Source organism: Cyprinus carpio, chromosome B11 (assembly GCF_018340385.1).
Source record: "Cyprinus carpio isolate SPL01 chromosome B11, ASM1834038v1, whole genome shotgun sequence".
In the NCBI taxonomy this organism is placed as follows: Eukaryota; Metazoa; Chordata; class Actinopteri; order Cypriniformes; family Cyprinidae; genus Cyprinus; species Cyprinus carpio.
Window position 1 is genome coordinate 24293398 of NC_056607.1, and position 5375 is coordinate 24298772.

General features: G+C 34.8%; 1 pseudogene; it reads right to left on the minus strand.

Moving 5' to 3' along the window:
- Positions 1 to 5172, minus strand: part of LOC109048749 — a 5430-nt pseudogene extending 258 nt beyond the window's left edge.
- Positions 5173 to 5375: the final 203 nt, after the last annotated feature.

The window sequence follows — 5375 nt, forward strand, 5'->3', positions numbered from 1 at the left end:
GGATAAACTTCACCAAATCAATGTTATACGGCAGGAAAACCAGAAAACAGATCAAACAAAGATCTGCATCACATTGTGTTTATGTAAATCAGTGAATGCTTTTATATCCAGAAACCAGATTTAGTCATGCAAGACTTACATTAAATCAGATCTGGATCAAATAGAAGCATCACAGATACTTTATTTACGACCCAAAACCTGCACTGCAGCTTGTCTGGATGTTTAAGCATGTAATCTGGTAATTGTACCACATTTCTACGGTGAATCCAGCTCTTCTTTCACTAACACAATTAGTAAACTGGGTCAATGGGCTCTTTTTGTTTCCGCCACATTCCTACTCATTCAGCTGGGAAAATGTTAACAAACTCTGCTGAGATTCCAGTGTGAGCGACAGACCTGCTCCACAATAACTTACAGCTTTATTTCAGCTCATCAGTGCAATTCTGAACTCATCTACAGTCACGTAAATAAACACTTGAATATTTACACATTTAAGGCCACGTGTAAAACGGCAAACAGTCTCCTATTGGCTGCCTGCCGAGGCTCCTCCCACATCCCGTGGCATCATGTGACCTGGGTGTCGTGTTTCAGGTTTCTGTGTGCGTCACGTGTCAGTAGACGGGCGGCTGGTAGCTGCTCTGGCCGGACGGGTCAGGGTTTGGTACGAAGGGCGGCTGCTGGAAGATGTCTTGACCGGTGTTCTGGAAGGTTGATGTATGTGTGGGTATTTTGGGTGGTTGTATGTGGTGAGGTTGTGTTGGCCGGCGGATCGGCGTAGTTCTGGGTCACGTCTGCAACACCACGACGAAACCTCACCAGAGCGAAGTAACTTAACGCTCCCTGAGAAGACGAGAGATTCGTTTGTCAATCAACGACTTGAAGAAGGATTATGTGGCATTTAATGAACTTAAAGGGATGGTTCCCCCAAAAATTACAATTCTGTCATTAATTACTCACCCTCATGTTGTTCCAAACCCGTAAGACCTTCGTTCATCTTCGTAACTCAAATTAAGAAGTTTTTGATGAAATCCGAGAGCTTTCTGCATAGACAGCAATGCAACTGAAACATTCAAGGCCCAGAAACACAGTAAGGACATTGTTAAAATAGTGGTTCAATTGTAATTTTCTGAAGCTACGAGAATACTTTTTGTGCACAGAGAAAACCAAAATAACGATGTGAATTGTGGTACTCTCGTGAATGCGTATCAAAGACCAACACGGAAGAGAATAATTGTTGCAAAATGTCGTTATTTTTGTTTTCTTTGCGCAGAAAAATTATTGTTGTAGCTTCATAAAATTACGGTTGAACCAGTAATGTCACATGGACTATTTTAACAATGTCCTTGCTAAGTTTCTGGGCCTTGAATGTTTCAGTTGCATTGCTGTCTATGCAGGGTCAGAAAGCTCTCGGATTTCATCAAAAACATCTTAATTTGAGTTCCAAACATGAACGAAGGTCTTACGGGTTTGGAACGACATGAGGGTGAGTAATTAATGACAGAATTTTCATTTGTGGGTGAACTAATCCTTTAATAATAGTCAAGATTTCTCATAACTTTTGGTTTTTCAAAGAGACTACAGGTGAACAGGGTACAAATGTGAACTAAAAGATATAAAAATACTTCCCTCAGATGATTAATCACAATAAGACATTGTTTTGTATTGCAAGTTTTCTGAAATGTTGTTTAAATATGCACAAATTTGCATGCATTTTGAGAAAATACATTTGAATATTAATAATATTGAATATTATTAAGCCAGATTCAAAGATTGTTTGATTTGATTGACATATTATAGTTAAAGGTTTTTTGGATTCCTATTTTTACCACTCCATGAATCAGAAAATACTGTCAACTGACAGAAAAAAAATTATTTTCACCATATTTTTAGTAATATTTTTTATGAAAATACTCATTAGTAAAATTCTTAATATTGTTGGTAGTAATAATGTTGTTTTTTTTGTTTGTACAGTAAGTGCTGCAGAAGTGCATATAAAACTCATTTTGAGAAAACAACTTTAATGCTCTGTAATTGAAATCCACAGACACTAATAGATAAAGTGTGTATTTTGGATGTTTTCTTTCCACTAGTCTGAAAGAAGACTTGGAAGCAAAAGAGACCCAAATTGACCTGTGCATGAAAAAAATAGCATTAAATTGTAGGTTTATCTTGAACTGTGGCAGGTTGAAGTAGTTTTGTGGTTCACACACACTCACCCACGATCCGATGGAGAAGAATGAGAAGGCGATGACGGCGTGGACGGCGTCTGTAGGGATGCCTCTGGTGTCTTGGGTCTTTGACCACTGATCCGCCATGAGACAGAAACACACAAACCACAGAAACGTCCAGGCACCTGATCAACACACAGCACCGAGAGGACAATCAGACACTCTTCAGACAACACATCAGGCATCTTACTGAAAGAAACTGATAAACCAAAAATCTAATTTCTTGTTTCACACAAGGGTTTGGAACGGCATGAAGGTGAGTAAATGGTGACAGAATGAACAGATGAAAAAAGTAAAGTACAGTGTGAAAGATATATGAACAATCCCCTCAGTAAAAACCTTCAGAATATATAGAGGAATAAAACTGTAAGTTTTGGTGTATGTAAGTGCTGCTGAAGTGGAGAAAAAACTATTGAAAGATATAGACTGGAACTGAAATCTACAGACGCAAATAGATAAAATATAATAAAATAAACACTTAAAACTGTATTTTGGATGTTTTCTTTACATTAATATGAAATAAGACATGTTATGGAAGCAAAATATTACTCTATGAATCAAAAAATACTGTCAACAGACAGAAAAAAAAATAAAAATTTCACTATATTTTTAGGAATAAAATGTTAAATAATATGTTATATAATATAAATCAGTGTGATTGATATATGAACAATCCCCTCAGTAAAAACCTTCAGAATATAGAGAGGAATAAAACTGTAAGTTTTGGTGTTTGTAAGTGCTGCTGAAGTGGAGAAAAAACTATTTAAAGATATAGACTGGAATTGAAATCGACAGACGCAAATAGATAAAGTGCAATAAAATAAACTCTTAAATGTGTATTCTGGATGTTTTCATTCCATTAATATGAAAGAAGAAAGTTTATGGGGGCAACATATCACTCTATAATTCAGAAAATACTGTCAACAGACAGAAAAAAACAAAAAACAAAAATTTCACTATATTTTTAGGAATAAAATGTTAAATAATATGTTATATAATTTTAATTAGTTTTGAATGGTGTATATGAACAATCCCCTCAGTAAAAACCTTCAGAATATAGAGAGGAATAAAACTGTAAGTTTTGGTGTTTGTAAGTGCTGCTGAAGTGGAGAAAAAACTATTTAAAGATATACATTGAAATTGAGATCTACAGTTGCAAACAGATAAAGTGCAATAAAATAAACTCTTAAATGTGTATTTTGGATGTTTTCTTTCCATTAATATGAAATAAGACATGTAATGGAAGCAAAATATCACTCCATGAATCAGAAAATACTGTCAACAGCCAGAAAAAAACAATTCACTATATTTTGTAGGAATAAAATGTTAAATAATATGTTATATAATATAAATCAGTGTGATTATATGAACAATCCCCTGAGTAAAAACCTTAAAACTGTAAGTTTTGTTGTATCTAAGAGCCACTGAAGTGGAGATAAAACTCATTAGACTAGAAAAGACTTAAAAATAATAACATTTTAAAACCCTATAGGCATTTTTATAATTATGTACATTTATCTAGTTTTGCCAAGTTCAAAAATATTTTTTCAGGTTGAAATTGTAAGTAAAAATCATATTCAATAAATCATGAACAACTGGAAAAGTCATCTAAATTCACTGGTTAAAAAATTTATTCCATTTCATTCAGCTTCTGGAATCCTGAAACCAAATTATTTTAATTATAATTATTTAACTGACACTCCTAGTTATTATATTAGGAGCCTATGAATATGATTGTGGACAATGGCCTTTAAGTCAAAAAGGTTAAGAACCACTGATCTAGAAGGCCAAGAATAAAATGCAACCAAAAACATCACAATCATTTTTGTTATTATTTTGAATTTGATTTTATTTTTAGATTTTTTCACTTTAATTTTAGTTAAAGTCTTCGTATTTTATTTTCTGTGTTTTTGTCATTTTTTTAATGTCTACATACCTTTTATAATTTTTAGTTTATTTATATTCAGTTATTTAAGTACTTCAACTTAAACTAAATAAAATAAGAAACACTGTCGTGGTAACTTTTTAAAAATATTTTATTTTATTTCTGTTAATGTTTACTTTAAGTAACAAAATGTTTTTAATGGATTTCATTTTAGTTAACTATAATAACCCTGATGTACATTAAATGACATGTAGATGCCATTTAAACTGGTATATAAACAAACAAACAAACCGGACCGAAGCGTTTGACGTCTCACTGATTCACACAGGAAGAGGCCATCTGAGCGACATGTGCATGTGTCAGTGAACAACCACAGGACGTTTCTCTTTTAGAGAATGATGCCACAAACAGGTCAAGTGGAAAAAAAAGACCTTTACAAAATTGCACCTCATTTTCAACAAGCAGCCCTGGGAAACTGATATAAACCTTGTCCACCGACACAGAAATGACTTGAGGAACATCTCACCTGAGAAGCCCAGATCAGCCATCACCACGTACTTCCTCTCCTGAGCATTGCTCATCGAAGGCAGGAACACATCAGCCAATAGGAAGGCGATGCAGGCCAGGAAAGCGATGACGCCGATGCCCACGCCGTAATGACAGGCCCCATCATTCCTGTTGAAGACACACTTCACCTGGTCTTCACTGCTGCTGTTCACGTAACCTTCAGCGGTTATGGAGGCAAACACCACAATAGCAAACACCTGACATGAAGAGAAGTGAAAGCTGAGTCAGACCACAAGAATAGAATTAAAACAAACAGATCTTCACATTTTCTGAAGCAAAGCTCTTTCTAAATATAAAACTAACAAGAACTTTAGCTCAGAAGTTCCCAGTGGGGGATGTAAAAACTTTTTTATGCATTTGTTTTTACCAAAATAAAAACTCAAGGATCTGAATGTTTGAAAGAGTCTAACACTTCTTTATTGTGGTTTATTGTGATGTTTTTATACTCTGTTTTGTGTATGTTTGTGAGGGGAGAATTTACCTGCCGAGCATCCATTGATGCGACAAACTGATGGCCGTGCTACATTTCTACAAAACAGATGAATGGAAAAACCCAGCTAATAGTCATTTTTGGGGGTGAACCCGCTACATTTAATGTTTAAAAGCATGTGTCTGACTTAGTTTCATGTTATTTGTGGAAGTTGCCGCAGCATTCTGCCAAGTGTAATACTTGATATTTTTAAAAAAAAACACAG